Source organism: Thunnus thynnus, chromosome 13 (genome assembly GCF_963924715.1).
Source record: "Thunnus thynnus chromosome 13, fThuThy2.1, whole genome shotgun sequence".
NCBI classification, from domain to species: domain Eukaryota; kingdom Metazoa; phylum Chordata; class Actinopteri; order Scombriformes; family Scombridae; genus Thunnus; species Thunnus thynnus.
Window position 1 is genome coordinate 4161488 of NC_089529.1, and position 26735 is coordinate 4188222.

Here is a 26735-nt window from a genome sequence, read left to right on the forward strand (position 1 = left end):
AATAGCATAAAGGAAAAGAACTATTTTTTTTCAGCAGGCCTAATTTATTGTAATTGCTCTTCTATAGTCATGTCCATAAGAGACCAATTCAATGTTTTCATTTTCTATTCAATGTTCAATCTTGTCCTTTTACCAGCCTGTCTTGCTGAATTACAATGTCTGTCTGAGTCGTCCCGCACTTCCAGTTTAAATATTGATTTAGACCATTAACCAGTTTGGTTGTGACAACTCATGACAATAGAAAATCTCAGACAGAAATGATCAAATTAAGAGAGCAACAAAAATCTAGTGGAAATGAATTAACATTTTACAAGTGCTCATTGATTTTTATTCAACATATGTATTTCGTTCGTTCGTCTCTGCTCTGATTTTAACAAGGTCTGCGACTTTATGCAGAGAAGATATCACTCACTGTCTTTCACTGACAATTTGAATTAGTTATCATAAACATAGAGCAGGTGAAATTATTTGAGCAATGACAGTTACTATCAAAATTTGAATTTGTTTATAAAAGAAACAATTGCCCTGTAATTGTGATAATAAATTAAAAATATATTTATATATACATGTATTTGGCTTTTATACCTGGGATGTGTATATATTTGTAAATCACTAAATAAAAACTTTTTTAAATGAGCCTACTTTTTAGGGAATTGTTTCAGATTCTATATTCTGATATTAATATTTTGAAAAACAATATTATAACTGTAAAATATTTTAATACTTTGTGTTTGTTGTGAAGAAATGCGGCAGAACGTATATGTGTTTGTAAAAAAAAAGAGAAATGAGGAGTTCAACTGGTTAGCTGTTGGCAAGGAATTCAGTAACATTGCTAAAAATCCAACTGTAAAATGGGTATATTAGAGTTTTTATTATGTTGAAAACAGCAGCGGCAGACTGCTGCTGTGGCGTCTGAATGAAGCAGGAGTGATCAAATTCAGAGCGACTGCCTTGGTAATAGAGGATCAAATATATTGGCTGGGTCTCTGCGATACTCTGCTGTGGTGGTGACAGGGGTTAATCAGCATGAGTCTGGGGTGTGGTGGTTTGGAGTGGTTGGTGTCCTGCCATTTCTAATCAGATCATGTGTTACTTGTATGGTATTCAAACAAAGATGTTGACACAAAGAGAGATTACAATGTGGGTTGACAACGCAGTGCGGTGTCGACGGGTATTCCAGGTTTTACAGCGATGACACTGCTGCGATCACCAATGGCGTTCTTGATTCATTTTTCTAATAACAAAAAAAAAAAAATATTCCGGTTATACCAAACATGCACATTCCTGCGAGTACAAGTCCGTCATGCTGCTGTTTTTTAACACTAAATAAATGATGCGACGGAAGAGCTGATCGAAGAAAAATCCTACAAAATTCCCACTTTATTGTACTCAACTACTTCCTTCCGTGTCAATTCTTCTTCCTTTCTTTACGTTGCCCCTAATATATGTGCATTTTAGCAGTAAATCAGTTGCTGCTTCATTCCGCCTCCACCCTTGGAACATTCGGTAGAAAGTCGATTGTGCCCTCCGCCCGCGTCCCAAGAGCCTAACCCGTGATTTTTTATCAAGAGAGCTCACAAGTTAGGGTCTCAGGGAGCAGGTGAAGTACGACAGAGTCTACTGAGGAGCCGCAGTCAGCTGCAGGGCACTGAGTGGCACTGACACCTTTCCTTCTCTCTCTCTTTCATACACACACACGTACGCACGCACGCACACACACACACACATGCACACTGTCTTTCTCAACCACTGCCACTTTAAAGTACCCACTGTCTGCCCAAAGGCACCCACAGCCACAAAGTCTCTTGTCTTTTGTGAGGCATGAGATGCAGTCAAAAAAACAAAACGGATCTGTGCCCTGGACAGAGAGAAAAAAAAAAATGCTGCCATGTTCCTCCTTTCCTCCACTGCAGATAACTTATTTTGTCCAGAAGGCTCAGCTTGATTCCTGCGCACACACAGACATGCAAAGGTAGAAACATTTTCACAAAAATGCTTACATGCACTAAATAATACGAGACACCAGACGACAGCGAAGGAGAAGAGAGATGACAAAAAGAGAAGACAAAGAGGTAAATTCGTTGGAGACAGCCAGACTTAAATGATCTTCATTGCAGCATCGAGATAGAAGCAGAAGCAGAGGCTCAGACAAACACACAAGCCTGCACTGCCTGCTCTGTGCTAACTAGCCTTTGTGCTGGAAAAGGAAAAGCCCCCCAGCCAAGCAGCCGGGCTCGCCTCTTTGTCCTAAAGAGCGTCGGCTGATCATCAGTCTACATTTTTCTCTTCTAGGATGGCTGGACCCGGACCCGTCTGTTGGACCGTCTGTCTGTTTGCACTGACTGATGGACGCAGCCACCTAGCAGCCTCAGCCTCTGCTTTCCACCACAGGGGCAAACCCCGATAGTGCTCGGTCAGATTTTTGATAAAAAAAAAAAAAGAAACACAAGAGCTCTGAGGGTCTGCTCTGTAGCTGTTCAGCATCGCCGCAAATGCAGGTAAAATCCCACATAAAAGAAGCTTTTTTTTTTTACGAAAACCAGCATCAGAAGAGAGCAGGTTTGCCTCCAGCACAGGTACAGGTTTACAAGCTGCCTCCAAAACTTGTTCCCCCCTTCACTTTCCACCACTGACTGCAACACCCTCGACGCCAGACCCTACCACCTACCCGCCGAACTCTGCCGCCATAGCAGCAATGTTGGCAAGCGATAAGTTGTCAGTGTCAAAGGCAACAAGCTTCAGTCAGACATAAAACAGCTTCTACTGAGCTCAAAAAAAAAAAAAAAGCTTCAGGTACAGTTGGAACCAAAGAATCCAGACATTAATCTCTATATAATATAAAATTAAGGTTGCATTAACAAAGTAACATTGGAAACATTCCCATGTCATTTTTGCCCGTCATGTACCCAAACACACCGCTGACTGCCCCCACCCCCCTCCTCCCCGTCCCCCCCATCATCCCGCCACCCACCTCACGACTCCTCCCCCTCAGACTAAGAGAAAAAAAAAAAAAGAAAAAAAAAAAAAAAAATCGGATAGATGTCTCTGACTGTCTCCTTCTCTCTGGGGAACGCCAGGCAAAGTGGAGGCTTCCGGAAATGAATGCTCCGCGCCACCCGACGTGTTGCCTCGCACGCTCACTCTTCTGTCTGCCACCGACTACGCCTTTTGTTATCCGCCTCTGAGCTGAGGATGAGGAAGAACAGAGGGAAAAAAGGGCAGCGGTAGAAGAAGGGAAAAAAGGGGTGAAAGAAAGAGGTGGAGGGGGGGTGGGGGGAGGAGGGGGGGCGGGTGAAGCCGAGGTGTCCGCGGGAAGCTGCAGCCAGACGCAGGTCAGTGAGGTGGGACGCCTCCCCCCCCCCCCCCCTCCATCCCCCCTCCCCCCACTGCCCCCCAACACAGAGTGTCGCTCCATCCCAGCGCTTGCATTGTCAGCTCCATCTCAGCATCTTAACCCCCCCCCACCCCCCACTCCCACCACCACCACCACCACCACCACTCTTCCTCCTCCTCCTTCTCCTCCCTGCTCCAGACACTGGGACACCAGCCATGTCGTGACACTGTCATCTACACCCTCTACTTTTATTTTTCCACCTCTCCCTCTTTCCTTTATCGTCACAGGTCCAAAGCAATGGGCTGCCATCACTGGAAAAAACAAAAAGCCAAAAATATTTGCTTCCTCCAGCTGCTGCTGCTGCTGCCGCCGCCGCATCCAGCTACCTTGCACTCCCTCACCCCTCCTCCCCCATTTGACCCTTCCAACCCCCAAGCCCTGCCTCTCCAGCATCTACTGCCCTCTACCACTATCTCCACACCCTCAACCCCCACCCATCCCCTCCCATCACACCAGGTCTGTACCTGTCTGCTTGTCTCGCTTGTCTGTTACTCCCTGTCTGCAGCTTCTTGCCCAAAGTGAGATACTGCAGCAGGAGTCTGCAGCGACAGCCCTCGCTCTTTCTCTCCCTCTCTCTCTCTCTCTCACACCCTCCATCCAGCCTTTGCTGGTGAACACGTTCCTCCCTGTGCTGATCAATTTCTTCTCTTTTCCAGCGGCATACAGACACACACACACACACACACACACAGACACACACACATACTGCAGTGAACTGGTTGGCCGTGGAAGAGGGTGCACTGTTGGCGATCGGTCTTGTAACATGGACTGAAACATGAATGCAGCGAGCGCTCTCACATGCAAACACATACACAAACACTAATCAACAGACACAGCCTCTGATGCAAAACTGAGTGCAAACAGCAATCTGAGACAGCACACACAAACAAGGGATGTGCACACACAGACGGAACCGGCAGCACGAGCAACAGCAAACAACTAACACGTCCACCACAAGAAGACAGACACCCTACGCCGCTTGAATGGAGAAGCAAGACACAGGACGCTTAGTGCCACTACAGTTGCTCTGCTCAGCTAACACACACACACAAACTGTCACACAGACGGTGATGTGGTCAGTGCAAGCATGAACACAAACAGTCACTGTCACAATATTGTGATCGAGAGCAAGCGGCGGCGTAAGGAACACGACCGCCCGAGACATACGGGAAAGCGATGCAAGATATTGTGTCGAAGAATTCCAAGATCACAGGACACTGGTCTTATATTTCCAGCTTGTCAAGCATTGCATTATTTAATCATGATTTGTATAGTTCAAAATTTGCATGATGTACAGTACATATGCAGAAAGTGTCCTCCTCTAAATCCACATGCAAACTGATATATGTCACACAGAAACACACTGAGGGCCTTTACGCAGAGAAACCATGTCATCATACTGTGGACTGCCAGCTGAATACTAATCTTACATATGTATACACACACATACAGCTATTTCAATTTCACTATGCATTTCAAACGTCACAATTTAATATCCAACTGTTCAACGCCAAGATTTCCAGACGTCAAAGAGCTTGCAGGGGTTACAATACAGGGTAAGTTAAATATGTTCATTCCAAAGTTCATTTATTTTTCAGGAGTAAATTTTCTTTTCTTTGCAACCAAATGTTCTTCAGATGGACATCCCCAGCAGCAAAAATTTCCAGAGACTGTAAATGTGATGCATATTTTATATAAAGAACGCTATGATCTGAAGGGGAAGGCAGTAAAATAAAAATGAAAAAGAAGACATTTTTCTTCTTCTCCTTCTGTCTGAATGAGATCTGCCCTTGACAGCTTGTTCTAATCTCAGAACTTAATCACCTCCAACACCCTGGATAGATTAGGGTTATGACCCCGTGTGACATAGAGGGGGGCAGGGAGAGAGATCTGCAAATGTTATCATTGATTGATTATGCCCTTTAATTCAAATGGAAAACAGCAGCTTTTTTTAACTCTGCTGCAACACAGAAAAAAGGCTGAATTGGAAAATGTCACTTCATCAAAGACAGTGAATGCGTCGCTACCTTCCTGTCCTACAGAAACATGCAGACACAGGGCGAGCCGAGCGCCGAAGACATACAGAAGTAAATCCTGCGAGCCAATGTCAAAACCGTGGCCAGGTTGAAGTCTATGGGGGATGGTTGGTCTTCGCAGATTGGTTCGGTGATGGCGATGGTGACGCAGAGAGACGGGGGGTTGGGAGTTGCTGTATGCTAAAGCCAGCGGGGGCCAGCAGGCGGCCATATAGGTGATCAATCAGCTCCATTACAGCCGTGTCACTGCAGAGTCTGGAGCTGCCGCCGCATCCCGCCCATCACCCCTCCACGTACACACACACACACACACACACACACACACGAACATTGCTTGCTTCGTTTCTAGTCTAGACTGGAAATAGAACCCATTGGAGTGATGAAATTGGTCCACAAGAGCAAACATCCTACTATGGCAGAAATACAATACAATCTAGTCACTGTTACGTACCAATGACACATTTTCAGAGAAGCTGTGGCAATCGGGGCATGTAGGTATCTTATTAGACTGGGATTTGCCATCGATCAGAGAATACAGAACCAAGTTGTTGTGACAGAGTTGAAGTAGATTCTAATTCAAACGCTTTGAACTGTACCAAGACAGAGCTTTTCAAAGCACCCAAAATAGGACCGGCTTCATTGTGATTGGTAAGTAGCACGCACAATGAGCCAAGAGACATTATGCAGCAGTCACTTGCAATGACACTGTTTTTTTTTTTTTTTTGGTTTTGTTTTTTTTTACAATAAGCTCAAAATATCTCCAGACAGGCTGAAGATGCATATCTATGCCACAGATGCCAGGCAAGCATCAGACAGGTATCCAAACAATGGACTTATCTCAGTCAGTGAAAGCAGCACAGAATGGGAACATGGAGCAGCAGAAGTAGGAGGGGTGAAGGAGGAGAGTGGAGGATGCGGAGGAGTATGGAGGGGGGAGGGGGAGGGAAAGCAAGAGGCACGGAATATGTGATGCACAGCGCCTTGCCAGCCAGCCAGCCAGCCAGCCAACCAGCCAGCCAGCGGGACATTAATGACGATCATGTCTTGTCACACTAGCTGTCGGGCCAGTCAGCAGATCCTGCCCTTGTCCCTGTCCTTCTCCAATCAATGGCATTGATCTGTCCCAGGGGTCAAGGGGCAAGAGCGTATCAATAGGGGGAGAGTGGCTGATGCAGCAGGCGGAGAGGGGCTGACTCCAGACAGATCGATGACACCCCCCGTCTGCCATCGGTGTGTTATGATTATTCATTTGCCATTAACCCGACCACATTAAGGGAATATGTTTCCTTGGGAAGAAATAGTGCTCGAGGCTGCTGGCTTTTATAGGGAAGTGAGATTTTATGAGTTGGGGAGCTAAAGTACCAGTCTGGCCAGAACTGACAGTGTTCTGGTGTCAGGCGATTTGTTACTAAGGTCTCCACCCGTCTGTGACGTCAAGAACAGCAAACCAATCACTGCTCACGGAGTGGTTACCGACGCAAGCGGCAATTGGCTGATTTTACAAGTATTCTGTGCTGGAGTGTCACTCCCTGTGATAGATTTAAATGGCTCTTAAAAACTTGAGGAAGAGAAAGTATGACCCTCGTGTGCTGGGTCAATTCCTGTGTATATACTGCTTCCCAAACCTCTACACAAAAATGCAAAAAATGTAATCTGCTATGTGATCGTAATGGATATTCTGGATCTACTCCACTGAAAATTAAATAACTTCAGTTTGGGGACTGTGTGCTTTTGCTTTTCTAAGATTTATCTTCGACTGCACCTATAAAGAGCTCTGAAGCGGCAACATTTTCTATCTTTTCCAAGTTTTTCTCTTTTTAGCTCTACACACAATAGCAGACAATAAACTTTTTTGTCTCTAGAAGTAAAACACAGCAGTGAACTAATGCATATTGAACTAGACATAGATGAGGAAAAGATATTTGACATGATAAATTCAGGGCTTTGTGTTTTTAAGAAGAGTTTTATAGAAAAAAAGTAAGAAGTCTTGAAAAGAGACAGATACAACAAAACAACAACTGCTATCATTAAATGAAAAATATACACAATTCAGGTGTATGGTTCACAGCTTATGTTGTTTCTCATTTATACAATTTGGTGTAAAGGTGAAACTGAGTCACTGTTGAGCTCCCTGGCATTACAAGCACTTTCTGCTATACATAATTTGGATTGCAGCATACCAAATTCAATCAAGTGAATCTTTATTTTATTAATTCTTAAAGTCAGTCGAAGAACCTTGAGGCTCCTGGCCAACCGACTTCTCAAAGGGGCTCTTATAACCGTGGGGAATGAAGAAAAAAATCAGTGGCCTGAACCGCCCCTATCTAATCCCATAATTTATTTGTTCAACCATCCCATAAATGAAGGACCAGCTGGAACCAATGACTTTTAGCTGTGCTGCTGGGGCAGCTGGACAGGGGAGTGCTGAGGCAGCATAATTCTAAGCAGCGACGCTTTCCTCTACACATCTGGAGGAACGATTGGGGTTCAGAGGTGAGGAAAGATGAGAAAATCGCACTTCTTAAAATAAACTCTAGCAAGGCACATCCTGACTCTACTCTCCTTCCAAACTCTCCTCCATTAAATTTGTGAGAGCTAAGGAAGAGGAAAGACTTCTTTTTAGCTAGCTGTAAAATAAAGTATATATTTCTCATCTAATTAAAGCAGCTACATTTGTTCCTGCCTAAACTAATTCTTCATTTCAAGCCGACTAGCATGATATTCCCTCTGGGTCGCTTCGCACACCGTCCACTTTTAAGCAGTTACTTTGAATATTTTTCATGTGAGTCGGTCAGAACAGCAGGTGACATTCGGCTGAATGAGGAGGCGTGATCTTCCTGACAGTGGGGTTGCAAAATCGAAGATAAAGGGAGTTCTTGGGTTTCCAGGGATTTACCAGGATCATATTCCCTCACGGAAAACCTGTTTGATGACAATGACTCTGTTGGCAATGCGAGCCTGAGCAGGATCACCAGGCTTCGATGGAGGTGTAAGTATCACTCCAGATGTAATCACTGATGATCGAAAAAATAGCTGTTTCCACTTAATCGCATTCGATATCTGCAGTGGTTCTTAAAACACTTAAGGGTTTCCAGTGTTTTCTACACCTCCAGGATGATTTAAAGCATTGAATATCTTTATAAACTTTAAAAGACTGGTCTGTCTGTTAAGCTACTCCCTTGCTGTATAGCCTTAGGACTGTGGCTTAAGTTTCTCATTATTATTGTAAAAAAATAGCCTTTCTTTGTTATTATTCAAAGTCTAATGTACACAATCTTTTAGCCAAAGGGAATCTTAAAAAAAAAGGAGGTTAGAGGTTATTGTAAATGATTCCACATATGATTTGAAATTTCAAAGTACAACAACACATCTGGCTTAGTCTGAGGCCGGTTCAGTGGGAGTTCTGAGCATCAAACAACACAAAAAAAAAAGATGCAATCTCAACCACTTAAAAGCAAAGAGCTAATTGGATAAAGGACATAGGTTGCAGAAAGATGGTCCACTCAGCCTTTGCCCTAAACACAGCAAAAGCAGTGTCATTCATCAAAACGAAAAAACACTGTCACGATGATAAAGAGCTACAGCAGAAATTACAACAACGCTCCCCACTCAAGCTGCGTTTCAAATCAAGTCGTCCTAAAGAGTAACAAACTGTGGTAAATCTTGAGCTGATCCGTTGGGCCATTTTTCTCCTGTGTGGCGCTTTGGAGTCATTTTACAAGCCGTGGCTGAGTGCCAGACAGAGATGAAGTCAGACGCATTCAGCCTAGTGGACAAGTCTACAGTAAACAGAGACTTCAGTGTCGCCGAGGCAAGCTTTAACCTGAAACTAGACCTCATATCACAAATGCTCATTGTATGGAACAGTGGAAAATATATCACAAGGCCCAGAGACAACATATAAACATTCAGCTTTTCCCATGGTGGGAAACCTGGAATATTACTAAGGTCTACTGAGGCAGCTTGGGGCAAACCACTTTAAATACTGTTAGGTATGATAATCAAACCTCTAAATCCCAGAGAAATTTATCTAACCTGAGTCAGCTGCTGAAAAATGTTCAAATGTAATATGCAAAAAGGGCGACGCTGTAAAACCACAGCCACTTTGAAGAATCTGTTAAACAGAACAAGTCAGATTTATTATGATTATTATATTTCACATTTTTTGTTTATATAGAACCATCTGTGCATCTAAATGTTTGGCACACAGCTCACGTGCGACTGATTCGGAGGACGCCACGGCCCCACACTGAGTAAACAGGCTGAGGTGTAATACCGGAGCACAAAGATGGAGCAACAGTTCCAAAAGCGAAGCCATTATTCTGTGAAATAGGTTCCACTACACAATTACACCTTAGTGAGAAAAATGTCAATTCCAAACATGACCATAAATAAAGCATAGTTAGAACATTTTAACACTCCCTTTTTTTACATACTGAATTTCACAGTTCTAGTTACAACCGCAGCATGACAAAGTCTTTGTAGATTGAAATGCTACTCTGTTGGTTCGACAATTCAACATTTCATTTGGCCTTTTCGCTCGCATAAAACTACACTTATTCCTAACATTTGTCAATATGCCGGACTTGGTGAACTCAGAGAGCGTTAGAGGGAAAACAGTAGACGGCTCATTTGTTTGTTCTGTGTGTTTTGCAGTTAAAGGGACATCATTATGCAATCGATGCAGTGCGGTTACTCCGACTAACCGCAATGCATTCTATCTAAAAATAAAGCACTCGTCAAGCTAAAGCTAATTGAACATTTTGAGTCGCAGCAGGCAGACTGACCATGGCTAAAGGTCAGCTATGAAATGAGAAGACCATTAACACTGCGGAGAGGTATTTATACAATGCAATGCTATTGAAAAATATTGTATGTGCTGTGACTTTAAGCAGAGCAATTTTCAGTACAGACTGATGTCATACGTGTACTCCAAGGAAAGCTAGAAGGTTGTACAGTTAACTCCCAGGGTGTAATTCTAAACCATACAACCTACTACCTCAACCCGGATGCACACATTTTCAACTAAGATTCTTCTTCTCTATATATTGAATAAAACATATATATGTTTTTATCTAACCTGGCTGAAATTACTTCATCTCAATCATTATATTTCAGGTTTATGTTAGCATACGGCTTTGTAACTAACAGAAATGTTGTGCAGTGCTAGACGTAAGAGCAACATTTTTTTTTTTTTAAAATATGTAGTGCTATGGGATTATTATATGTATTATATTTATACATATCACCTATACGACCCAGCTTATTAAAGCAAAAAGAAAAACAAGGTTAAAGGACGACGTTCACACCACAATGACAAAGACCCACAGAGGCGAGCTTGTGCTGTCAGATTTGCCACAAGATCGGATCTACGGGTTTGTGCCAAATGGTTATGGCCAAAGTATCAAAATAATTAAATGAAAGGACTAAAAATGTAGCATAAAATCTGAGCACAGTACTCTCTGATAATGGGACAAACAAACTATAAAAGTGACCGTGAAGTTTCTCAGGTTATGTCATTTATAGAGAGATGCCAATCAAAAATTGGACGTGGCCTCGAAACTTCTTGCCTCGTGTACTGAACATCAGATGACAGTGTGGCCGCTCGTCAGCGTTCATTTAGAGCATGACGGTGACAGTGAATCGAAAACTCTGCAGCAAAAGGACTGTTTGAGTTCAACTCAGCTGGCATTTAAGTGAAACTGCAGCAAGAGCCTTTGTTCAGATTCACCCCGAAAATGAAAGTTCATGAAACAGATGGTGAGAGAATTGTGTTAACTTACCCTTCATGGATGTGTCTTACACAAGGGGGTTTTGCTGGCCGTGGTCAATTCTTAGTTCGCCTCTCTAAAAACAGGAAAAAGAGAGTTGTTTTTAAATACCACACAAAGGTATGTATCTGCTATTTTTCAAGGCCTATTACTGAATAGTTTTAACACTGAACACAGCTACAGTGCTTTATGAAATACTGGCAGCAGCATCAGTAAAGTGCGTGAGAAACCGGTGATGGTGAGAAAGGAAAAAGAGGACTATTACATTACAGAACATGAAGGTAACTGCCCTGACAACATCGGATCCACATGGGGAAAAAAAAACAACAACATTTGAACACAAATTACTGTACGTTCTTAAGTTGCTGTGCCTCAGTTTAGGAGCGTCACATGCCTCAGCAGTTCCCAGATATGAAATTAAGTCCATAATAATAACAATCATAACTCTGTTGTGGACTGCTATCCCCAAACTAGCCCACAGAATTGCCATAGCAGTCCTCTTCCTGGCCGGCAGCAATGTGGCTGTGGTGAGAGGTTAGCTCAACTTAGCCAAGACCGCAGATAGCAGAGAGCAGAGACTGAGAGGGATGCCAGTGTAATCAAGCATGCCACGGTCAGCTACCATTAACTGTGCCAGTGCCAGAGAGCCACAAACAGCGGAATATTCCTACGGCCGCAGTGCGACAAAGGAAAAGTCTGAAGTGAGAAGAGAGTGAAAATGCCACTTACCCAGATTTCTACTATCCTGTCTGATTTATCATCTCTATTTTTCTCTATCCGCACTTTCTACCTGGATGTAAGCAATGAGCAGTGAGCGTTAAAACCGTTTTTTTTTTTTTTTTTTTTTGGTAATGAGAGGAATGATGAAAAGACGGAGGGGCACTTCTAAACTGAGCTCACTGAAAACACGGGTTCAATTCAGCGATGCGCCATTTTCTCCGAAACAAACAAGAACAAGAGAGGAAAAAAAAAACTGGATAAAAACGGTTTGCTGGCATCATTATTCAAAGTTTCCCCCTTTTCTCCCTCTGTGTGTCTTTCTCTCTCTCTTTCTGTCTCTCTCTCTTGCCTGGCACCATTACAAAACCTTGGCTGGAAAGATCACATGATTTCCTACCAGAAAGCCACAGCATTCCCAGTAAGTATTCTGCTGACATTGTGAAGACATCTTTTGTCTAAATCAAAACGTTAGCCCGGCCTGCTCCCTCCCAAAATCTAGAACCTTCTAGAGGGAAGGGGGGGGGGCAGTGCAAAGGGTGGTGTTAGGAGTCATGGCAACCTCTACCTGGCAGGCTGCCCAGCACCCCGAGGTGGGGAGAAGTAGGGGCTAATGTGGTGTTGAGCAGGAATGCTTAGTGCCTTCCAAAGTCAACTCTATGGGCGTGCTGGTTGCTTAAGATTTCAGCTCAGATGCCAGAATTTTTTTGACAGGGTAAATACAAAAGACTGGATGCACAACAAACTAATGACACACTCATACTGTACCTCCTGATTCAAATATTTGGTGCTGGCTGAAATAAAGCCGACGAGCTTCTGTTTTAAAACATGGTTCATCTAAACCATGTGAGCTCTTTTAACAAACAAAACCACAATATGTCAAATAAGTTGATGAATTAATGCGGCTTTGTTGGAGAGAACAAAAAAATTGGGGTTCTAAAAGATAGAAGGAACTTCATGTGATTGTATACGCAATAATTCACTTTCATACACTACATTTAAATTCCTGTTGAATTCCTGTTTTTTTAAAATATGGCAGGGAGATCTTTTTCAAGTAGACAAGCTCTACGAAAATATTTGAATCTCTCATGCATCGACAGCAGACAAGCCTGTTTTCCCTATGTTGTGCACTTCTGCAGTTTAGCCAGAACAGTAGCCAAACACAATCGGGTGGTTTATTACAATAACACAAGCGTATGTCATGGACCTGTGACTCACTGAAGAGCAAGGTATCCGCCAGAGAAAAGATTAAAGCTCTGCCTCGAGAGCCTCTCATATGCCGGCTCCCTCACTCAATTTAACACAAAACTGTTGAACATCTGCTGTACTTGCTCAACTCTGTTCGTGATTAAATAACAAAATGTTCAGTTTGTGATTGGAGCAGGAGAACTATGGTAAGGACTGTTTGATATTTGTGTTACTCTGATTTTTTTTTTCTTCTCACAGTGTGTGTGTGGAAATATTTGTTGCTGATTTTTTGTTTCCACATATAATAATAGTATAAATGGATATATCACTTCCGATGTCAAATGAGCTGAATGCACAACAAACACCCAAAGGGACAGAAGATTATATTATATTGTGAGCAAATAGCATGCAGTGGCAAAATGTGTGAGTTTGTGCAGTTCCATTTATTATACTGTGTAGCGTTTATTTAAAATGATTTGAATTTTGTAAGGACCTGACTTAAAGTAAGGTAAGACTATTCAAAACAAATCATTGTGTATGTACTGGTTCATTTAAAAAAGCAGAGAGAGAAAATTATAATTGTTAGACAATATAATATATATATACAATCCAGAGCATAAACCAAAGAATATTCAACCAAAAGCCATTGTGGCCAGTCTGTCTGTGTTGGCGACCACAGACTGGTGTGGTGGCCAGTACAAGCAGAGAAACATCTCTTTTTTTCAAGGCGCTGCAAAGACCGTGGCAACCAGCATTACTACATGTTAGTAGATGTTTCTTTCATGCCATGCACAACACGGTTAGCACGAAGGTTGGGAGGCAGGTGCAACAAGTTTGGAGTTGAAAGCGAATCATCAAAATACCGAGATATGATTGGGTCTTCGATGTCACTCGTTTGATGATTTGGTGATTGGTCATTTTCATTATCAATTAATCTGCAGATAATGTTTTTGATTAATTGATTAATCAGCTGTAAAATGTTAGAATGTATTGAAAAATGTCATCAATTGTCAGTAAACCCCAAATATATTTAGTTTGCAATGATATAAAACAGAAATAAACCAGAGAATGATTTGGCATTTCAGCTTAAAAAATGACTGAAAACTATTAATCTATATTCAAAATAGTTGCCAATTCATTTTCTGGCGATCGACTAATCGATTGATTGACTAATTGTTTGAGCTCTCAGACATTCTCCAACCAGTAGACACATTTAGATCGACATCAAAGATACAAGCGTAATGTGGTTTTAATGCCAGTAAAGCAGTCTGCACTGAGCTGAGGAGAGCTGGAGATTAATGGGTGTTTCCTCCCATTATCTGTCATCAACAACAGCTTGTAACAAAGCTTTAACCTTCACTTGATTAAATCCGTACAGCCATCTGAAGGTAGAAGGACAGACATGTGTGTTACACCTGCTGCCTCTGACTTTAAAAGTGTTGTGCCAAAGCACGGTGCCATCACACTGGAGGATCCATTGTGGTTGATTAAATCATAGTCAGCCAACATCTTGCTGCTGCAAAACAAGCAAACAAACTTCTTCTTTGCACATCAAACTGCAAACTGCTTACACATATTATAGTTGTGATTTGTATTTCTGTTTATTGCAAATCAGCAGGTGTAGGAAATGGTGACATCCTGGGGCCACATTGCCACTCTGCACCACTCAAACAACAGAATGATTTTTAAATAGGACAGAGCTCCATACTCTCCAATGATGAGCCATTTTCTCTTATACTCCATGACATCTGTTTATCAAATATATGAAACAAGTGCTACAATTGGCTGAGAAGATGATTAACTGTCACATTTCTATATTCCGTGTCACACAACCCTTTTGCGCATACTGCATCTATATAAAGTGTGAGCGCACTTAGCTACACCCTTATTGTCCACACACACACACACACACACACACACAACGGCACTTTTTGCGAGTCATTGCGATTTCATAGTTAAAATAGAGCCTTTAACATCTCAACAACATGGCCATGCAGCCCTCTGAGGTCCTCATCTGCTCCAGCCAACATTAAACAGACTCAGCTAAAACAGTTCCAAAACATTCCCCCACTGAGGGGGTCATTTCATATCCCGAAAGGCAGGAGGCCGGGGTCAAAGTTCAAATGAGAATGGGGGGCTGGGTGTAGAGGACTTCCCTTGGGGATGGGATATACCATTACGAACCAGACAGGGGTGAAAAAAATCAGACAGACTTCTCAACCTGGTAATACATGTGATAAATGTGATAAATTGAAGTCAGTGGGCGAGGGAGAAATAGAGGTGGACACAAAAAACCACATCATATAAGCCTGCGTTGGTTTTAAAAATGCCCTGTTTATATACTGTGACAGCAACATACATCTGTGTAACTATAGAAACATTACATCATTCATCGACAAAAACAACAAATTAGGTGACATCCGTCCTTATGAGGAAAAACACCAGAAATACTGGATGTGATAGAAAAAACGATGCACAATAGTCCTTCAAAAGCAATGAAGGAGAATAAATGCTATATTAATCAGGATGTGTTCATTTGACAATTGGCATTTTTAAAAGTCGAACACATTTTGTTATCTTTACCAAAACCCCTGCATACTGACAGCCAAAACTCTGACGGAAGATAATTTGTGCTATTTTATTCTCCACAGGCTCACCAGAGACAGGGTGTTATTTTTGGCTCACAGCTCTTATCTCCATTAATTTAATGTTGCCTCAAGCCGTGACAGAAAAACAGTCAACAGGTTAATCCAGACAGAAGTTTATACAGTTTGGTCTAATGAGAGACATACCCATCCGCCCATTCTGTAGCTCGGAGTATGTGACTTGACTTGCCAACCATAGAATAACACATAATAAAAAAAAGCCCAAACGCTGAAATTTGACATTCAGCACAGAATATTTTGGATAACTCTGTTTCCTGAGTTGTTCTGCATATTGGACAAAAACAACAGACAATGATTGGCAATGAGAGAGAGCCGAGGCTGCGCACAGGATTTACTCCCCTCTGGAGAGGCCTCGCCTCGCTGTGCCCTGGTCTGGCCCCTCTGTCTTAATGTTCGAGCCACAAGGTTTCACCGAGAAGAAAATATCACTTTGACGTTAGAACAGTATGATTTGTCAACGTGAACAGGTGAGTGCAAAAACTAGAAACAAGGGAGTCACGACAGAGATAAATTCTGGAGCTGTAATTTTAACATTAATTCACTTGTAAATCCTGTGATATACACAGAGCATCTACGCGCAATAAAATACTACTTGATCGGGTGCAAAAAGCCAAAAATAAAATTCTAAGTCAAGAGAGCAGCTCCAGGTTCTCTCTTGAGTATTTCACAAAATCAAGGCAACCCTTCTTTGTATTCTAGCTTTCAAAGAGAGGCGTTCACAAAACATTCACAAACTCTTTAGCATGACAGAAATAATCTTTTGTGACTGCTAACCTAGAGAGTAATGCTGCTTTGAAAGCTAGCAGAGCTTTTTTGCCGTTCAGCCAGCCGGGGCCGATGACTTTGCCTGACCCACCTGTCTGTTGATCCTGCTGCCTAGCACCAGACTAAACACTGAGATTTTCACAAGGGCTTATTGGCTGCAGCTGACTGACCAACAGCCAATCAGCGCGCAGGGAAGGATGGATGGAGGGCGAGAATCAGACTGTGAGAGTAGAAAGAAGAGGAAGAGGCTGTGCAGAGACAACCAAACCTCATACAAAAAACTCCAAATAAGAAAGCACGCCAAGAAAAACGAAAAAAAAAAAAAAGGCACCAACCAGACATGACAGATTCTTCTGTCAATATTTTTCACATTATTTTCTATCACTGAACACAAAGGGTGTCTTTTGTGGTAAATATATAGAAACGTTTCATCTTAATTTAAAGTCACTTGGCGATAGAGATATAAGAGATTTTTGCTGGGGTATCAAATGTTGATGCATAACAATAACAAACTAAAAGGGCATCTGTTTCTGAATGGCACTGAATTGATTACCTGGCTTCAGACGAGGCTGCTATCAGACCATGCTTTTACCGTCGCCAAAAAGGGATCAATACCTAATGAATTCCAAACGGCGGATTTTCAGAAACATAAATGTATCCTACACATGAGTGCATAAAGTAACCTCTACAGATCGATGAATATGACATTACGCACAGCCAGAGGAATGCATCTTCTTAATTGACCTGAGCATTTCAAATTAATTCAAACGACAATTAAAATGGATTGGACTGTGTGGCACCTTCGTCTTGGAATCTTGGAGAGCTTTTTATTGTGTGTTCGGCTCACCTCGTGACCCGGCCTTGTGTTTTAATTATCGCTGTCCCCTATCAGCCGGCTCAGGCAATACGACAAACACAATAGAGAAATGAAAAGCTTAGTTTAGCATTTACATCGTGATGGAATTGGCGCTATAAAGAGATAAAGGTTAACGTTGTCATCAGATGTAATTAAAAAGTAGGCAATTGCTGTGCAGAAATGTTAGGGAAGTAAAAAATGCTGCAGAAACCAGATGAATCTCAGTCAACGTTCGGTTACAGCTGTTCATGTGTTGTATTTTCATGGCTATTATTAATATAAAAAAAAAATCCAGCTGAGTTTTAAAAATACCGATGCCAAAACCGTCCTTTTAGGTGCCACATACATTATGCTTCTTAGAGGTAGACAGAAGTTCTTTTAAGGTGCTTTAATGTTATAATTTGCAATGTTAACACCTAACTAAATATAAAATACAATTCAAACAAACATAACAGCTTTATGATATGTATAATCATTATAAACTCATTAGAAGTTATGTGCATGGTTTTGCTGTTATACACGTGGTCTGCAATTATAAAAGATGCTTGTGGAGAGACAAACGCTCTGACATTATCGTGACTGAGAAAAGGTAAAACATCATTTAATCTGGAGGCTGATACAGAGCTCTGTTTTATGGCTACTTAGATAAATAATGATAATAATAATAATAAAGCAGAGGAGGATAAAACAGCACATTAGTAGCAGGTGAGCTGAAAACTCAAGGGGCTCATAAAGAGAAACTCAACAGTGAGAGCACACAAAAGGTTATTCTAAAAAGGTGTACACAAGCGTCCTCTCAACCACCTCGAGTATTCCTCAAAAAAGCTTCAAAAAGAGTCCTCCATTTTGAATCTGGTAAATCCCTAAAGGTTATCTGAGGAGTCTGCACTCATCAGTACAGTGTTCCAGTTATATCAGTAGTGTTGCCAAAATACAACACTGACAGTTTTCTGCTTCTTTCTGCCATGTTAGATCTTAGTGACAGGTGTGTGCATATCAAAGACATGACTCAGAAGACTATATGGCAGAAATAGTTTTCCACAGGCTATCTCCAGAGGAGCGGAGCGTAATCTACTACATTAAGGGTGACTTCTCATTTAGGAAGGCAGAGGAGGCAGTTATCATAATGATACCTTTTCTCCGCGTGTCCTTACCAAGTGCTTTCCCAAAGATAATCCCTCTGAACAACCCCTCATTATCAAAGCAATCACCTGACAATAGGGGGAGAGAAAAAAAAAACTGGGAATTACATGAATTAGTGTAGGACTATGGAAAAATGATTGCAGATTCACAACTTTAATTAGGCTCTTGCAAAACAATCAGACGTACCAGTCAATAAGCTAAAACTCATAAGCAAGAGGAGATGAATTAATATTTGATGATTTTTAAATGGCTATTTGAGCTCAGATGCCTTTCGCTCACAGTTGGGTACTTGATGGTGGAAAGTCTCCACAGCTCTTATTGAGGCTAATAAAGCAGGTGACTTGCAGGTAAATCAGCAGGTGAATCGGCACTGCCTTCCAACGAAAACGACCATTAGCTTGTAATTGACTTCCTAAGCACCGTCTGAGTGGGTCGGGAAACATGCTCTGAATTCTTAAGACGTGCCCAGCGCACCATGCAGATTTCAGCGAGGTCAAACAACAACATAAAACTTTTCAAGGAGCCCAAACCTAGTCAGGGTTGTCAGATGTGATAAAAAATCCTATAAGGAACATTGCGATCCATTCGTTTTGCTGTCAGGAATACTTCCAAAATGAGTAACTCGTACAAGTGGAATAGTTGTATTTATTAGCAATTATTTAGGCAGTTCTTCAACCTAACTACACGCATGTGTAGAGACAGGGGCCACTGAGGAAATTACTTCTGTCATTTTGAGCTATCAGAAAGACATCAGACTGCCCTTATTTTGTTTTATTACGTTTTTACACGCAGAAGTCATGGTATTCAAGAAGACCAGCTACCACCGCAGAAATGTTATAGACAAGATTTCATCCAGAACTTTTCCAAAGTGGAAATCAAAGCCTGAACTGTCAGTGTTGTGCCAACCTAGCTGTCCAGAATAAGCACCTTCACAGCGTGTTACTGATGGTGATGTTTAACCTCCCCACAAATATTAAGTTTAGTTATATTTTATGTGCCGAGCTTCTAATGAAAATGGGTCTGAATTAAAGGACAGCTCATTTGGATTTCATAAACAACTCCCTTAATTTTCACAGCACAGAAATGTGGAATTCTTTCCTAATTTTTGAAGTCATGCCTGAAGACGAGTAACATACAAATATTTTATGAGCTCAGATCACACGTCACGTTTGAGCCTGAATCACTATGAAAAAAAAAACAAGTTTTCTCTGGTTGACTGTGATGCTTTGCTTTAATGCTTTGATTCATCTTTAAAAGGAGAATGTAATTGGTCACTCGGAGAACATGGCTACGATATTACATGAAAGAAAATGGCAAGCCAGATTGTAACTGGGCAAGTACAACACAGACAAAAGATGTGCCGCAAACATCAGTGGAACTGACAACTGTGCAACACAGTATTATCTAGTGGATTTATTCTGCTAGGCCTCTATGATCTGCAGCATACACTCGGATCCACACATGTAGACCTGCAGTATGCTGTATGATACTTCTAGATGTGTATGACAGATCAGGGTTTACAGCAAGATATCACATGCAGCTGGTGAAGAGAATAAAGCGCAAAGTTCATGTCCATCCATTCGTAATTAAACCATTTGTCTTTAATTATCCTTTCTCTAGCCAGCTTGTACAAAAGCGTGAAATATCCTCACATGGCCTGGGATGTGTGTGTGTGTGTGTGTGTGAGGTGGTGGAGGGATCTGCAGAGATGCTCCAGTTGAAAACATGTGGCTGCTCTCACCCTAAAGCCATGTAGTCCTACAGAGCACATGTCAGTCTGCCGTGATTGCAGGCAGAGCAAACGGGATGGGACAGAGCAGGGGGTTATAAGGCAGCCTGGTGTTTCCACTGGGGTCTCCCCTGCTGGGCTACATGGTCCCAGCTCCCTTTGTCTGCTGTTAACCCGTTAAATCCCGCGGAAGAGCCTATTCAGAAATGTGTCACACACCCCGGGGGTGCATTTTGTGTGGAATAATGATCTTAAAGGGGTTACACAGCATTGCCACTGATTCCAAATCCCCCTCACCCCCACCCCCTCACCCCCACCCCCGGCACACATTCATTTGTTTCCTGGGGTGTTTGCAGTTTCAATTATTGTCAACTCTTGTCTTAAGTTCTTGCAAACACCTTCAAACGATGTTCGTTAAGAGGATGCCCCAGCATCACAGTCGCTGTTCAAACGGCTCGTTGAGTCATTCTTCACGGATGTGGTTGAAAATGATTTTGACTTTTGCATTTTATATGAGGATATTACACCTTATTATCCTCTGGATACACACCGGTGTGCTGTATTTCAACAATATAGACCAGGAACTGCGCTGTTGTGTCGAGCATACTTTGCAGCTGACTACATCCCAACTGTGTGTGTATTTATGTTATAGACAGAGATAGAGAGCACACACGCGGGAAATGTTGTGGGTTCACTGAGAGAAAGTGTAATTATACTGCAGTAATGCCCTGCATGATTAATGATGTGGGCCTCTGGAACCAAACCATCGGGCCAATGGCAAATTACCACTATAAAAATAAACCATGATGTGAACAGGTCAGTGAGGCCAGAGCACAAAATGTCTCTTAGTGTGTATTTATATACAGTGTATGAGCGAACGGGGAATGAGCTCTAGTAACCCAATTAGTGTTCGTCCACTGTCAGAGACCGGCTCCATCTACATCAATGTTATGCAGCTCTGCAGTGGTACAAAAAAGAGTTTTGTTTGCGTTCTTGCATTCATATATGAGAGATTTATGAGAGCCTGAGAAGAGCTCACGCATAGACAATTAGAAGGGAAAAAAAAGACAAAAGTTGGAGCATCCTATCTCTTTGAGTGCAGTGCTTAGCTAGCTAGTCTGAGTAACGCCATTAGAGCTGAGAGAGAAAGCAAACGAGAGACAGGAAAAAAAAAAAAAAAAGAAACAATGATGTCATCTAAATGCTTGTTGACATTTTACCATCATCACTGCTCTGGTAGGGAATGTGGTGCAAATTAATATCAAATGTACAACTGTCTGACCTAATCTTTATGGTGCAAATTATTTCCAGAAATAAGACAGCTTTGGCTAAATCTTAAGTGCACAATATACCTACGACTAAACTGCTCAACGCTAAATTCCCGAAGGGTCTCTCGAGCGCTGCAGAGTCAAGTTCACATTTCTTGTCAAACACTGACTACACTGCTCTGCACATAACCACATTTGATTAGTCCTCACAGCCCCCTCCAACCAACCCTAACACACACACACACGCCCTTCTCGGATGGAGAGCACTTGACTCGTACCCAAACTGAACTCTAATGCACTCTACTTCTATGAAAGATAATGCCTTTTTGTAGCCAAACTGGAATGAAGTATTTCATTGAGAGCATGGCACTCAAAGTGGCAGCAGTAAGGGATTCTTGTGGTTGTGAATAAACTATTGGAGACGCCTGAGCTGTTGTCAAAAACATGACAACTGTGCAATTATTTGCCAGTGCACAAATATATCTGGCAAATTTATTTTCCACTCACTCGCTGCCAGAATGAAACCAGGAAGAATAATCTAAAAAAACAAAACAAAACAACAACAACAAAAAAACAGCAGAAATGAACATTTTAAAATTATTTTTAAAATGTGTAACAGATCATAGAGTGAGTGAAAAATAACTGGATAATATGGCCAGTAACTAAACACACACAGAATCAGACACGCACATCCTCAAATTATTAAAGGTGAGGATGCTGCATGATGCATGCATATTAGCAACTTCTAAAAAGAGAATACCAAATTCTACCAGAATATGAATTATACTGAGCCTCTTTGTTTGTCTTTTGCTGAAATCTGCACTCAGATCACAGAGGGGAATCCTTGAGTGGTGAATGAAGAGCTACCTGTCTGGACTTCATGCTACACTGATCATTATCCCACTTATGACAGTGATTTTTGTTTTTGTTTTTCATAATTCATTTGTATGGTTTGAAACGGTGTTTCACACTTGTCAGCACACCTTTAAGTGGCATCTTCATAAATTCCAACACGCTAAATCAAATGAGCAAAACACAATGTTTCATTGTAAGTAATCCATCTAACTTTATTACACGTTCAACCATATAATTAATGACCCATTAAATGCAAGGCCTGTGGTTTCTTATGAGTATGAATTTGAAGTGTGCATGCATCTTAGCATCAATCAGATGAAAGCCTGACAAACGGCCCCATTCTTTTTTAAAAACAATAAATCAAAGCGTGCACATGGCCGTCTCTCTGAGACAGAGATAATCAAAAGCAGAGAGAGAGAGATGGCCAAACATCATGTCTAATGTCCCAACAAACTGAGGATCAACTGTTTCCAATTAGGATTACAAAGACACATGCAAAAAATAGAATGAACCCATCCACCCTTTCTCCCTTTGCACACACTCAAAAAAAAAAAAAAAAAAATACAAGACATGTTTGCTGTTCTTCAAAAAAAAAAAAAAATCTAAATTCAAATACTAAATCTTTTTGTGTGTCTCCGTTTATCCCATTTTTCTCCCTTAAACAGGATTTGAGAAAATGCTCGCACTTGCACAAAACGTTGTGCACCGTTGTCCATGTTAGTTTTCATTTCTCACTTCTTTCATTGCTGTTTAATCCAGTCACATCAACTCCCTGAGCAGGTGAAGTCAGCCAAAGACTTTCCCACGGTCTGAGAGCAAATCCAACGCCCCGAGCCCTTCCTGAGGGCCGGCCATCTGTCCGTTCTGTTTGGAGTGTGTTAGGGGCTAAAGCGTCAGCTGCATGACCAAATTCAACGTTCCAACACACCCCTCCTTCATGAAGAAAAGCCCAAAGCATCCATTCAACTCAACACACACACAGCTTGTGCCCAAACACAAACAAATCAACAAACAAACAGACAGATGTGACTCCTCACATTCGACATATTTGCAATCCAAATCCTCCCCTATATTCTCTGTTATTGTAACAGTTATACGCAGTTTGCCAAGACTGATGTTAAACCTGACATTTTTAATTAATTAAAAATGATAAATGATAAAGAATAAATCCCTGTGAAAAAGTAAACATTTTTAAGCTTAAAAGCTGAACGTTGCTGGTTGAGGAGAATCCTCATTAAAATCATATCTCTGCCTCTCAAAAAAGGAGTTCACCACATAAACCTTGACCTTTGCTCCCTCCGAGGATAAATCATCTGTGCCACTGACTTCCACGGGACAATACAATTTCTGCACAAAAGCAGCTCAAACCGTAGACCCAGCAAATTTGAGAACATCACTGCGCCTTGCAGTAAAAACATCTTACTTTGAATTAGGATTTGCTACGATCATGTGACGCATTTCTTTCTTTCTGAAGCACATGCTGCCACCCCCATCTCAAAGCGTTCCCCCTACTCTTTTCTCCCTCCTCAAACTGACGTGCTATCATTTTATTTCCCCTCTCAAAGAGCGACTCTGCCGCTGGTGGATATGGTCCTCGCCCCGGCCTGACGCATTTTTAAAATGCGTGACATTGCCTCTGTGGGAGCATGAGAACGGAGCTTCCTCAATAGTAGGGTCCCCATACCCGGCCCGTAACCATGGAAGCAGATGCCTGCCCTCCCGGCCCTCCTTACCTCCTGTCGATCGCGGGCTGTGAGCTGCTTCGGCAGTGAAAAGAGGCTATGCCTGCCTTTCTCCTCGCTCTGACCGAACTTGCCCCACTTCTCAAAAGGAACCATTGAACAGGTCACTGGTCTAGACTTGTTTGCACGGTCCAGGGAGCAGCCTTGATGTAACCCTTGCTCTCCTCTCTCTCTCTTTCTCTCTCTGCCTGCCACACCAGCCGCCCAGCGACTGCAGACTGTGGAGGGGTGGCGGGGGGGACATTGGAGACGTGGATTTGAAAAGGAGCCCGTCCGATTTTGCCATTGTGCCTTTTCATTCATCGATCGAATGAATATCGAACCTTCTGTCCCTGCGTGTGTGAAACGGATAGCTTAGCAAGCATTTTTTCCCCTCTCTCTTCTCAGGTCTGTGTTGTGGGCCCAGAGCTGTGATTTCTTTTCTCAGTAGTTGTAAGAATGTCATTTTTGTTTTTTAAATTTTTTTTTTTCTCTTTAATAATTCTTGTTATTTTAATTTTGATGTGGCCTGTTATTTTTTTTTTATATGTGATTGACGGAGGAATAAGGTCTGCTGGCTTTCATCATTCTTCACTGGTCACTGAATAATCTGATGAGTTTCATTTTTTTTAATACAAATTTTTATTTACAGATTAAACAAATTTCTACATGTGTGCAAATAACTCAAATCATGTGATAGTGACGTTTTTTTGAGTGTCAAAATAAATCAAGAAATAAGCAACTGACATTGAGTGCAATCAGAGGTCTGAAGCTATTATATGCTCAATTTTTATGTATTTTCTACACTCAAATAAATCAAAACCTCTTTTTATTAAATATTTGAATCTTGTGGATAGAAAAACAGACAAAATACATAAATCTTTAAACTGAAGCTTGATTTCTAAAAGCTGCTGAGGTTGAAAATTCTGAAGTACTTTGTTATTTTCTTATTTTTCTACTCAACGTTTCATCTGTTTTATATTTACAGAATTAAGATTTTCGCATTAATCATTGCATTATATGACCCAAACTAGTATTTTTCAATTTAGAAAATATGACACATAAATAACCATAATTATCCTCTCAAGTCAAAATACACTTCATTTGTCAAGTCCTGGCGATCGACAAAAAAATGACTTAAATATAATCATTATTTTGAGGCAGCTAAAATGATATCTGTTTATATTAAGATTAAGTGTGTGTGTGTTTACATATTGACCCCGTGCAGTAAACGCTTCTGGGTGAGTATACGTGCGTTTGACAGGGCGATGGAGAGAGAGAGAGAGAGAGAGAGAGAGAGAGAGAGAGAGGGCAGGCGAGGGCTTCGATGACAGCTTTAGTAAAAGGTGAGACGATCAATGTCAACATATCAATATTGTTCAATCAGGGACGGGGCCGCGGATAAGGTGACTATTTGTTCAATCTGATTCATAAAGCAAAACTCATTTTGTTGTTTAATTGACGCTGGATTTTACGGCTGGACACCTCTGACTTACTCTTAAATATACTTAGAAAACTGGTCTAGAAAGAAAAAAATCATCTTTGGCATGTTTTTATGATTTATCTTAATAATCTTCATTAGATTTTGCAACAGAAATGTACAAAATCTAATTAATAAATGCTTAAAATGTTAATGTTAAACCTGTTAATGAAGTTTTAAGTCATCATGATAGCTTCTTTTTAATATTTTGACCAAATCTCTTAAAACAGATCTAATGAATTCTAAGAGCCATAAATAAATAAATGCATTTCAAGTGTGTTTAGCTGCGGAAAAATAAAGCAAACAATTAAATGAGGTGAAAAGGAAAATTGTAAAAGTTGTAAATGTGCTCTTTGCAATCAAAATTAGAAAGCAAAGCCTGAGGAGCAGTTATATCTTCCATGCTCCATGTGACAAGTTGCTATGCAGGGGCCAATCAAAGGGGGCAGAAAGGGGGAACAAAACAGGGCAGAAAATGAGCAAATTCAAAGGCAGAGGAAGGAAAGCAAAGGAACCAGTGAAGTAAGAAGGCAAAGGCATTGTGTTCACGCAACAATCAAGGCTGCTCCCACAGCGAGTACCAGGCCTGCCTCCGAAAATATTGCTACCACCACAACCCACATCCAGACAGCACCAAACCAAAGGGCTTACGGCAGGAGGTCTGCTACTGGTTTAAGAAAATGTTGCTTTATGTGAACATAAATGATGTCATTAAACAGACGGAAAAGCCATGTTGCCAACGACCAGTAAAAAGCCTTCTGCAACAATTCAACTGTAGTGCTTATTTACTTTGGCTTTTATGTGATTCAAATTTAGTAAGATCTTCTGAGAAATGTTCTCTAAATAATACTGAACACTTCTGTATCACAACCATTATGTAATATAGATACACTGTAATAAAAGTGGGAAATTTAGGACATTGCAATTCTTTATCATTTTACATTCCTATTTTAAACAAATATTATAATAACTTTAATAAAAAAAGAGTCACATTTTAAAAAGCAGAAAAATGTGTTATAATGTTATATATTTATAATATTATAAAGGAAAATCTTAAAATAAAGATAGAGTATAAAAGAGAATGAAATAAAGCACAAATCCCCCCAAATCACACATTATTATCATACATTATTCATCCTTTTGGTT

The 26735-nt window shown here is 41.2% G+C and overlaps 1 long non-coding RNA gene across 6 annotated transcripts in view; it reads right to left on the reverse strand.

The window, feature by feature from the left end:
- Positions 1-26735, reverse strand: part of LOC137195185 (uncharacterized) — a 64905-nt gene that overhangs the window by 7933 nt on the left and 30237 nt on the right. For all 6 annotated transcript variants that reach the window (XR_010931083.1, XR_010931085.1, XR_010931086.1 and 3 more), the window contains one exon: positions 11214-11277. This is a non-coding gene — a long non-coding RNA (uncharacterized lncRNA). The remainder of the gene's footprint in view (positions 1-11213; positions 11278-26735) is intronic.